Below are 12,542 nucleotides of genomic sequence, written 5' to 3'. Positions count from 1 at the left end.
GTGTGTGTGTATGTGTGTGTGTGTGTGTGTGTGTGTGTGTGTGTGTATGTGTGTGTGTGTGTGTGTGTGTGTGTGTGTGGGTCCATGTTTGTCTTTTCTTTTTATGTGGGAACTAAGCATCCAAACACAGGTATTTACTCTTGTTCATTAGGCCTGTTATTGAATGAAGCATCTTCCCAACCCCTAGTGATGGTTTTGGTCCACTCAATCTGCTTCTATCATTAAGTACAAAAATAAGATTAGACTAGGGTCCCCAGCAGCCTGGCCTATAACCTGAGGGGCCATGAAGCAGGCCTTCAGCCCCCTGGGCAGTCTTAGGGTTTATCCATGTCTGTCTGTTTCTGTGTTGGACTGGGGCCCTCCTGCCTGATATGCCATTGCTGAGGGCTTTGTCAGGTGGATACCAATGTCCTCTGTGTGACAGTTATTTCTTTTGCAGGTGGAAGGTGGCCCCAGGCCTCTTTGGAGGATGCACTTGGTGGGTGGCTGGGGAAGGACTAGGTTTGCCCTAACTGGCATGTAGGCAGCACTCTGTAAATAGATTGTTATAACTCAGCTGAATTTTAGTTTCCAGTGTTTGAGGTGGATTAATAAAGTATATTCCTTCAAAAAATAAGATTAGAAAATGAACACATTTAATTGTATATTAGTCAGTCACAAAATATATTTCTGAAGGAGAAATACAAGAACTTGAAGAGTAACTGGGGGCAATTTTTGCTTATTTTTGTCACATCTCATTCTTTTTCTTAACTCAAGTGCATCTGTGTAAGTGGGAGTTGCAACAACTCAGAATTAAAATGAAAAGCAAGGATTAAGATGGGCATAGGAAAGTGGTGGGTCTAAGATGTATTTTGAGTATCATTTCCTTCATGAAAATGTTCAAAATGTTTCTTCTACCACAACTAACAGTTGCCTACACTATGAAAACAGTATGTTAAAATTTATCTCCCACTTAGTCAAACTCTATTTGTAGCCTTTCTATGAGTTTTGATCTTAGACTTCAGACTTTTCTTGGAAAAGTTTGTTTTAGGTCAACAAAGCATTGTTACAACATCCTAAAACTACAAAAATTTTGGTTTTTTCTTTACTTTTCACACCTACTTCTAACTCTATGACTTTCCTACCTTATGTCTCCTACTTCATAGACTTATGTTTAAAACTGTTTTCTCACCTGCTCATGAAGAATGTCATAAATTCCATAGCCCAGTAGTCAAAAAAGGCTGCTATAAAGGGTTGGTTTGTCTTTACGAAGGACATTGTCCTTCCCAAGGTAACATATGTAGAAGCTAAGTTGGGACAGTCACAATTTCTTGCTGACATGTTGGCATGTGGAGTTAGATTGTATACTACTGCCCATTATTTTCTGTTATGCTGTGGTAATACTTCATTTGGGTCTGCTTTCCTTCCTCAAATGCAGTAATTGTGAGTAGAAGAAATGGTTAAATTATTTTAAAAATATTTTATTTATTATTTTAATTTTGTGTGTATAAATATATTGCCTGCATGTATGTAAGTGCACCTGTGTCATGCAACACCCACAGAGGTGAGAAGAAGATATTGGACCCTCTGGAACTGGAGTAAAGGATGATTGTTACCCACCATGTGGGTACTGGGAACCAAACCTGGGTCCTCTGCAAGAGCAGTCATTGCTCTTAACTGCTGAGCCATCTCTCCAGCTCCATTATTTTTATTTTATTGTTTTGTTTTACTCACTCTGTTTTATTTGTGAAATCTGTCACATAATATTTATGAAAATATACAGTTCCTATTCATATGTGTGTAGTCAGAATCAAATAAAATAGAGCCAAATTTAGGTCAATTTTGAAGTAAATTAAATTTTGAGTGGCTCTTATTTTATAATGAACAAAAGGGAATTTGCTCACACATTCAAGATGTATGAACTCTTCCAGTATAGGAGGCTGGAAAAGTTGTTTTAGTCTATAAGTCCACTCCATGGTAAATTCTGGAAATTTCTTTGCTTTTCCAAATTGCTTATATCAAATTGGACAATGACCTCACAGCGATGTAAAGGTAGGCACCTTTAGATTTTAGCATGTTTTTGAAGAAAAATTTGAGATATCAAAGTAAAAAAATTAAGTATGCTTAGTTTCTTCAGAGAACATTTGGAAGTCAAAGAACCCTGCCTTATACCATTAAGAAAAATGATCATCACACATGGTTGATTTGATACTGAATCTTGCTCTCTGAATTAAATATGTACTTGTGTATTGTTATTTTGATTATAGCTATTGCTATGCTATAAAGGCCTTTTGTAAAATCTGAGAGAGTATGTGTGTTTGTGTACATGTGCGTGTGTGTGTTTGCCAAAATGAGTATTTTCCCTCCCACTTCCTGAAGACCATGCTCAATCATTAGTATTTACTTAGCAGTTGTTTCCTTCAAATTCAAAGATCAGAAGGATTCTGTTTTAAAGTCATGGGTAAGACAATTTGTTTTTCTATGAACATACTGAAATTATGCACTGGGCAAATTAGTGAATTTTACCAGATATGTCTCAAGGATAAATATAGTAATTTTCACAGCAAATGTTTTCCATCTCTCAGGAAATCTATGTTTGTCATAAAATGACAAGTTTTTTTTTGAGGGTTGGGGGATTGGGATGGTTGTCTTTGAAAACTGATTTTGAATTTCATTAAATAACAAGGCAAATCTAACAAATATTTTACATTTAATGGAAATACTTAAGCATGATCTTTTGGTGGAAAGAACGTGGAAAAAAATTAACACATCTCTTGAAGAAACAGATTTTCCTTTTCCACTCCAGGTTGGTCGTCATAAACTATAACTTCAAATTTTAAATTATGAAAAATATCTCATCTTGGGAAGTTTATGTGAATTTATACCAATGAACTAGCCTTGTAATGTTGTAACTGAGAACTAATGTGCTTTTATAAGATGATAACTTTACTATTTTTCTGTGCAGTAATGCCAAAAAATAATCAAGTTTAAAATATGACTTGACTTATAGTGTAAATTGGCATAAAGGATTTCATATTCATGTATCTGCTGCTATATCTTAAGAATGAAATGAATAAAATACTACCAAAGGTTTTACACCTACTAAAAGCACATAAATAATATAAAATATAATGTATATGGATGATGTAAATTCTTTCTGAATTTCACCATTAGCTCTCTGGATAACCCCAGATATTTCTGTTGTTCTTTGTTTTAAGATTTTTCATTTCTTCAATTTTTTTAATCAGAAGTGAATGAAATAAAAACTCTAATTGAGTCTCATTATTATTGTCATCATCATGGAAATGGATTTAAGAGAAAACTTGTCAGAAGAGTATTATTGCCTCTGGTAAATAGTTGTTCTTGATAAAAACAGCCCAGAGGGTCTGTCCAGAAGGCTCAGGATATGTTACATGTTCATAGGAGGAACATGTTGGAAATAAGTATGTGAACTTCTTGGTTTTATCAGAAGACAGGCATAAAAGTACTACTCATGCCTTCCAGAACATCGGGCTACGCACCCTTGGAAAAGCATTGCTTCCTTTATCATGAGCAATCTTCTTCAAGTGTGCCTGTGTCTGACTGTATCATCATACAGTAGTGAACTATGTCAAAGTAATAGGAAGTCTAAGCCAACAATGGTAGTGGCAGAGGCAGACTGTGAGAGCATTGAGCTGATGAAGATGTGGATATTCTTGAAATCTGGAGGCATTTTGCAGTGTCACATATACCAAGTAGGCAGTTTAGGAGCTGTTGATACCCTACACAGACACGTTAAAACTTTGATAGAGGCCCTTATACCATTGGATTTGTAGATCTTAACCAGACAGCCATTGATGCCTTTGAATTCCTTTACAGCTCCAGCTTTGCCCACATCAGTTGTTAGATGGATATAGCCAAAATCAAGAGGGATCACAAAGCAGATGGGCATGGCCCCAGAGTTACCACCTGATGGTTCTCTGCCTGGTGGAACTCAAACCTGGTCCTCTTATCCCAGGAAGATCTGTTTGTATTTATCTCTGTAGGCAAAGTAGAGAGCCTGATTAGGAAAGTATCTGATGACACTGGACAGGTTACCATGCCAGAAACACAGGATTCCCTGTTCCTTAGGGATATGAACCACACAGTCTATAATGCTCTTACATTATTTATCTGTTGTAATTTTCTTGCTGGCATACGGTACTTGAAGCAACAACTTGTCCCACTTGATGGGTGCTACTATGGTATTGGAGATGACAGTTGCGATCCCACCAACCAGGAAGTCCTTTGGGGAAGGACACAACCTCATCTGTCATGTTGAAAGTAAAAAAGAGAGGGTTAAGTATGGGACAGAACTGGGCTGGAAATGGCCTTGACTTGTGGACTGGGGCACTAACCTTGATCATTAATCCAGTTACTAAAACCACCCTGAGTGGTATATTTTCAGAAATCTCATGCACTAATTACAAGATATTATAATAATTGCAGGATGTAAACCTTGAAAACAGCAGCTGTAATAGAATTCTCACCATTACTGCACTAAGAAATTTTCTTTGTAGCTAAAATTAGAGACAAGACAGTGACACCTCAGTACTTACAACAAAACCATGTTGGTGAGCTTTGTAAATTGTACCCACAAATCAAATCCAAGTGGCAAAGCATTGTTCTCTTTCCAACTTTCTAGCCTTCATGGTTTTATTCTACTCAGTTTGAGTGTTTTAAATGCTATAAAAGGTACCCATTTCCTCTTCATTGCCCGCCCCCCCCTTGTGTATGTGACACCTTGCTCTAAGAACACCTTTAATAGTGGTCTTGTCTTTCTTTATATCAGAGTTATGTGGTAGTCAGTTATAGTAAGCCATCAGACATTTGACGTCACAGTGTACTCAATTTCTATTTTAAGGCCATTTCTAGTTAAGACACAGTTCTTATTGCAGAAAGTAAAAGGCCAAAAAGAAACACAGCATTTTTCCATAAAATTGCAATGCTGTGAAAAAGAAATTGTGTTATGCATGGTTCTTTATATCCATGTGCAACAATGCCCAACTGACCAGAAAAAATTATAAATTGATGAGATTACTCATCAACTTTTAGCCGGGTTTTCCACTGACAGCCAAGCAAAAGGGATAAAAACCACTCTTAAAGTTAAGAGCACTTGAAGTAATAATCACTTTTACATAAAACAATACTAGGACAATTGACCACAAATATAGGAAACTATTTTCTGTTACTACTACCAATGTTTATATCCCATAAAGCAGATGCTACCCATATAAATGTAATTGATCATGATTGACAAAATTCCACAATGGTGACTTCAATAATTTATAAGCTAATTTATTATTATTTTCTTTGCAATCGGCAGAATTTTGCATTTGCACCTGGAGGATGTTTGAGATTCTGCATAACCCAGGTTTATTTTCCATGTATTGCAAAACACAGGATGTTCCCTTTAATAACCTGAAATTTTAATAAGGGCCCAAGAAACAGTTGAAAAAGTGAGTGAACTTGTATTTAAATTAGGTCTTTGAGAGCTTGGAGAGTCTAACTTGGTGAACTCTAATTAAATCCCTGAAGGCCACTGGGTCTGTCTACCTCATTCTTGATGGTGAAAGTAAGGTCTTCAAAAGAGTCCCTTGGCAGTATACAAGTGGAGAGGAAGAGAATCCGGCAACCCTTCGTGATTGCATTTTATAAAGCCCAAATTCCAGAAGGACTACCAGACAGGAAGAACAACGGAATCTGAAGCCTGAGAAACAGGAAAAGGAGTTCGGAAAGAAGTAATTCAAGAACATCACTCACCCAACCTGTAGCGTGGATGTAAAGCAAGGCAAAGCAGCCAGCATGATGTGATTGTGTTGTGCGGGTAAAGGCACAGCAAATCTTACTTGGCACATTCTGCAATTAACATTTACATAAGAAATGCTCAGATAAATGCTGCCCTTTTATTTGTTGTTATTCTGACGTTATAGTGTTTTTGTCCTCAGGGCACATTTTCCATATAAATATCCATACATTGTTTTTCTTTCTAGACACTTATTTTGTGTGAATGAGTTTAATTCTGATTTTAAGAGTAAAGCAGGCATCAGATCTATGCAAGGACCTTACCCTCAACAGTTTTCCTACTCAACAATGCTATCATAAACCACATAAACCATTTAGTTATACCTCTTCAATTTTTCAACACCCAGGAGTATGAAATATGTAGAGAATTTGTACTTTCTTCTTACATTTAAAATACATTCAAAAATAGTTTTTCTGGGTCTGGGAACGATGAGTCACACCTTTAATCCCAGCACTTGGGAGGCAAAGGCAGGCCAGCCTGGGACGTTCTACATAGCTAGTTCTAGGCCAGTTGGGGCTAAATAATGATAACGATAAATAATAAATGTTTATTTATTATTTTAATTTTAAGCATATGAGTGTATTGCCTACATGTGTGTAAGTGTACCTGTGTCATGTAATGCCCATGGAGGTAAGAAGAAGGCATCGGAACCTTTGGAACTGGAGTTACAGACAGTTGTTAGTTGCCATGTCAGTGCTGGGAATTGAACCTGGCTCCTCTGCAAGAGCATTCAGTGCTCTTAATCACTGAGCCATCTCTCTACCTCTCCCCCAAAAGCATTTCTTGATATCATAAAATTCATGGACAAATATCTTCATAGCCCTATGTACTGAGTGCCTCAGAACATCTCCTGAAAGAAACCAACATATCCAACTTTCTGATATCTAGTTTATGACAAAATTTCCAGTCTGACTGTCAGCATGCACACCATTCCCTCTCACATGTAGTCCGTATATCTTTTCCTTTTCTTGTTTTGGCACTGACACTCTTTTTTAATAATTCTTAGTTTAGTAAGGACATTTAACCAGAAGATAAGGATCTATAGTTGTGACAAAATACTCCGAAGTTCCCTCACCCAATAAATTTCTGTCAAAATTGAAACAAATCTAGTTGAAGTGGAATGGCACACTGCTTGGTTCTTGTTAGTCTATTCCTGTGCCCCAGCCACATGGACCAGTGCATTCTTTCATAGATGACTGACATGTGCTGGTCTTGCATCCCCCATCCTGATCAAATGTTCTACAAAGGACGATGTAGGAAAACTTGACATTTTTACTTTTGTAGTTTGCTCTACTTTTTATTTCAAAAAGGCTTTTAAAGTTCTGTGAATGCTATTTAGATCACTAGTATGTCTAAATGGAAATACTAGTTCTTGATGCTCTGAATAAACCTTTAGCCCCCAAAGGATACTGATACAAAGGGTGCTTGCTTTGTTCTTAACACTAAGTTCCAAAAAGTTTTATTTACTTTTTGAACTCTCTTCTGCTATAAAAGTGTCATGGTGCTTTTGTGGCCTGCAACTTAAGTGGCTTCATCTTTTCTTCAGAAAAAAAATGAAAGTAACAAGCAAAATATAGAGGAAGCTTTAGTTTGTTCTCTGATCAAAGGGGTCATTTATTGATCTGGTGCTTGAAAAGAAAATGTCTGTTTTGGGAAAAGCCATTGTATTATCTAAAGTTTGAACTCCCTCTTTTTATTAGCTACTGGAACATGATAAGTCTACAGTTTTGTTTGTGTAGAAGTGAACTTCATAATTAAAATAAAGACTGCATAGTCAGTAGGACCATGTGACAATTCCAGCAAACAAGAAAAAGTGAAGTAAAGATCCATGTAAACTGGAATGTTGATGACTTCTGATTCATTTTAAATAGAGGATTTCTTTCCATGGTAGAGTCACACTAAATATTTTTGCTGTTTTGTGTCCTCCTTAAAAGAGAGTACAAATGAAGTTTGTACTTTAAGATGAAATATCTCTTTTATTATTTCCTCATTTTCTTAATAAATGGAAGTAACTTTACTGTCCTACACAAGGAATCCAAGGAATTAGAATAAAATGGAAACAGAAATTACAGAACGAGTGTAATTATAGGCTTATATGTGAACTTTAACAAGTTAGTTAATCTTACATATATATTTTTGGTTCATGAGGATTTTTTATAATTTTTTAATTTCATTTTAATTTTGTGTACATGAGTGCTTTGCACATATGTGTTTAAAGTGTGCTCATTGGTGCAATACCTGAGAAGACCAGAAGAGGGTATCAGATCTTCTGCAACTGGAGTAAGGGATAGTTGTTAACCACCATGTAGGTGCTGGGAACTGAACTCAGATCCTCTGCTAAAGCAGACAACGCTCTTAAGAGTTGAGCCATCTCTCCAGCCCCACGTTCTTGATGATTTATAATAGGAACATTAAGGAAGGAGAATGTAATGGGCATGATTAAGTGAAGTACAGGGGGGATTACAATTTGACTATTTGGTAGCATAGCTAATTTTTTGAATGAGATATATATCTATGGAGAAAAAGAGAATGATCTTTGATGTTTGTGTATGAATTGTTATAGAAAATTGTGTTCCTCAGTATTTCACAAAGACATTTAGCAAACTCATGTAAGTTTTCTGATATAGTTATCCCCAACTTTTTTTCAGAACAGTTTAGTGTTCATTAGGATATTGAGTTTTGTTCTTTTGGGGAAAAGTTTTTTTCTGGTGAAATAAGTGTGAGAGTATATTTTTCTTCCTAGATTCACAATATGAATTATAAAATTGAAGATTCAGAGCAGGAATGTGGAAAAAATGCCATGTTTCCAAAACTTACTTGCTCTCATTATAATGTCTAAAGTGAACATTTTATCAGAAATTTTATTATTTTGCAAAGAAATCTTCATTTAGGCAAAAATACACATTCATAATATCATGGCATTCCTATTTAAACATCAATTTAATCATTTATTAACTCTAATACCAGATGAAAAATATTTAGTCCCTTCTTTTATTCCAGTCCTTATTTTCAAAATACATTCTATGCCCGTTGTGTTTAAAAGACATGGGTTCTGATATAACAGTGCATGTTTCACTTCTGCTCTGCCAGTACCTTTTCTTCCTCAGTGTGTTTATTTTGATATGAATTCAATGTCATTGTTAGATGAGTTCCACATGGGAAATCATGGATTTTAAGAGGTTGTCAAAGCAACACAAAAACTAAGAATAAATGTCAACTTATAATGCATTCAGTTCTAAGTGACAGGAGACTTAATCTCACCGACTTACACAGGTTTTGTTTACTTTTCCATATTGCGAGGAGTCCTGAAGGAGTCACTGTAGAGGTGCTTGCTATACACAGCAGTGACACCATTAAGGACAGACATTTTGATCTCACTACTCCATTATCCTCAGCATGTGGATTCTGCATCTCCCGACTTGTCATTTCCTGGTGGGTAGATGGTTGTTGAAGCTGGGGAAATAAATGATTATTGTGCAGAGAGAACAACTGGGGGTGCTTCGTATTCCACATCGGCCCACTTTAATTACTAAAGCAAAGCTTTTACAATGCCATCCTGGACAGAGGTGGACAGGTGGCATCCCTTGCTTCAACAAGGCTGGGAAATTTGGGAACAGCCTTCTAATTGTGTTAGTCATTTTATTTCCTAGTTCTGAGCACATCACGGGTTTTAACACAGTAATAGTTTTCTTAGCAAGGAAAGTAGAAGCAGAGAGAATTGTTTCTCTTTGGGGAAAATGGAATTATGTCACAGGATTTCTTTTAAATATAAAGTTGTAGGGCCAAAGAGATGGCTCAGAGGTCAAGAGCACTGCTTCTCCTGCAGAGAACCTGAGTTTGCTTCCCAGCATCGACATGGTGGCTCACCATCTGTAACTCCAGTTCCTGGCAATCTATACCTTCTTCTGGTTTGCATAGGTACCAGGCATGCATATGGTACACATACAATATGAAGGCAAAAAAGTCATATACCTGAAAAAAAAACTTTAATACATAGATTCATATGAAATGGGGTAACAATTGAAATTCAACGATGATCCAGAAAAGTTTCCAAGTTAAGTGGGGAGCAAGTCAACTATCCCATGCAATATTCTTTATTTTCACCAATGGCTTCCTTCACATTTCCCTATAGTGTCCAATCTGGAGTGAGAATTTAGTGCTGATGCTTTATCTCCAGCATATAAACAAACCAAGGACAGAAAAAGTGAGGAATAAAAAAGTTAGGCAAGAAAACAATGTGGGAAATAAGTAAAATACTGAGCTGTGAACTTGCTGGGTAGAAATACTCATCCAGCACTATGTTCTTGGGCATTTCATATAGAGTAATCTGTGTTGGAGGGAAAGAGGAAAAGCTTCATCTGCTTACTCTCATCTCTTTCTCGTTGGTCAAAAATTTCCCCACAGGGAGTTAATTAACTCTCAATTACTTCCAAGTGTGTCATCCAGTTCCTTTGATGCCAGGCTTCTTGAGTGCACAATATGGTATTTCAGATCTCATGTTCTGCAATGAGGCATTCCATTCAAATCTAAAAGTAGAGAGAATACAGACTCCAGCCATGTAGCTGTCTTGCTTAGCTGTTTGGCAATTGTTAATGGAAATCTGGAGATTCTCAGAGGGAATGCCACTTCTCAGTAGCAGGAGGTAATCCAGGAGGGAGGAACACAGGGGTCCAGAAAAATACAACAGTTTGGTCTGATGGACAGAATTTGAGAATAGGTGCTATAGCATAATTTATCTCTGGACTGTTATGCCAGGGCCCAAAGAGCCTCATGTCAGGGACATTGCCTTAAAGCCTCTACAAAAATCATAAAGTAAATCATGTTTCCTTTAAACCTTCATTACAAACTGTATTATTCTTGGGCAGCGAACCTACCATACTGGCTAAGATTGGGAATTTAGTTTTAGACAGGAAAGCTGTGCTGTTGTTTATCTTTGCTACTTGGACATGCCCCATTTCCAATCAGCCTCAAATATTTATTTATTGAAAATGTGGAAATGTTAACATTACTGGGGAATAGGCTCAGTGGCAAAAGTGCTTGCCATGCAAGCATCAAGACCATCAAAACTGAGTTCAGAGTTCCAGAACCAAAGTAAAACCAAACATAGCCCTGTGTCCTAGTTTGTTTCTTCATTGCTGTGACAAAACACTCTGACCACTACCAGCTTGGGGAGGATAGGGTTTATTCAGCTTACATCTCACAGATTGTAGTTCATCAGGGAGCCCAAGGTAGGAACTCAGGGCAGGAACCTGGAAGCAGGAGCTGGAGTACAGGCCATGGAGGAATGCTACTTACTGGCTTGCTCCCTTGGCCCCTGCTCAGCCTGCTTTCTTATGCAACACAGGCCCACCTGCCCAGGGGTGTCACTACCCAAAGTGGGCTAGGCCCTCCCACATCACTCATCAAGAAGATGCCCTTCAGACATGGCCACAGGCCAGTCCAATAGAGGCAAATCCCCGATTTAGGCTCCCTCAACCCAGGTGTGTCAAGTTGACACTAAAGTTATCCAGCATACCCTGCATGCTTAAATCCCAGCTCTCCTATGGGAGGAGGACATAGGCGAGTCTCTGGTAGCTTGTGGGCTGTCTAACCTGGCACACTCAGGCACACTCAAGCTAACCTGGCACACAAGAGAAGAGAATCTGTATCAAACAAGGTGGACTGCGAGGACCCACTCATGACAGGGTACTCAGAACTCCACCTGTGTACCACAACTTGTTTGCACTCATGTAAACACTCAAGTGCGCGCGCACACACACACACACACAAGTTAATGTTTTTCCTTAAGGACTTTTGGGAAGACAGTGCTTGAAGATGTATTTGATGAGCATGTGGTACAAAACTGATCTTTCTGTACCTTTGTCACTCCTCTTTTGAAGACTCTTCTAAAATTTTAGAAGCCTTGTTCTATCAAGTAGTCTCACCCTTGTGTGTACCTCTATATTTTATTTTATTTTCTAGGGCAGGTAAGATAGAATAAGTCACAGAATTTTCAGACCAATTCAACTTTCAGAAATGCAAACTAATCTCACATATTTTGCTTTCCCCAGGGAAAAGGTTCAGGTAGCATATGAGGATGTTGAAATAACACCACACCCACCACTTTCCAGAGCAGCTAATTTAAAATTGCTTGCAATCTGGGAGAATCTGTCTCAACATCTTCCTGTAAGAACCTCCAACTAACTGTTTACTGAAAGGTTTCCTGGGAATAGGATTTTATCCAAGACTTGTGACAGTGGTAACGTAGAATGAGGCTACAGAGATCTAATTAAAAAGGTGATTTCCTGACATATGGAGTTCCTATGTGGAATCAAGAGACTGTGATGTGCTGGGGGAGATGCTGACCCTGTAAATTCTTATGACATTAGGTTTAAATCTTAACTGCTAAACACCTTTCAAATATTTAACTCTCCCCAAGTAAATGCACTACGTGCAAAGCTCTATTTGTTGATTTTTATCCCAGTTGGATCAACGCTGGGGACTGTATCCCTGAGACCTGTGCATTAAGTGGTACATATGTTGAATAAACAGCCAGACAGCTACCAACTGTCAAGTTGCTTTACCAGAGCATTAAAAAAAGGCACATATGCCACTTTGAAAAGCAAAAGAAAAACAAAATTTATAATAGAATTAAGAAATGGTGCAGGTGAAACACAGCCACATGCTTAGGTGCATGAATATTTTGGAAATAATAGATTTTTTTTGGATGATAAATGATACTCTACAATTGCTCACAACG

General features: G+C 37.5%; 1 pseudogene; it reads right to left on the bottom strand.

The window, feature by feature from the left end:
* Nucleotides 1-3,525: 3,525 nt before the first annotated feature.
* Nucleotides 3,526-4,274, bottom strand: LOC103731045 (annotated as a pseudogene).
* Between the last annotated feature and the right edge of the window lie 8,268 nt (nt 4,275-12,542).

The sequence above is a fragment of the Nannospalax galili genome, unplaced genomic scaffold (assembly GCF_000622305.1).
Source record: "Nannospalax galili isolate Female #2095 unplaced genomic scaffold, S.galili_v1.0 scaffold173, whole genome shotgun sequence".
Taxonomy (NCBI): domain Eukaryota; kingdom Metazoa; phylum Chordata; class Mammalia; order Rodentia; family Spalacidae; genus Nannospalax; species Nannospalax galili.
The sequence above is the reverse complement of the archived record's forward strand: the minus strand, read 5'-3'. Positions and strand labels throughout refer to the sequence as shown.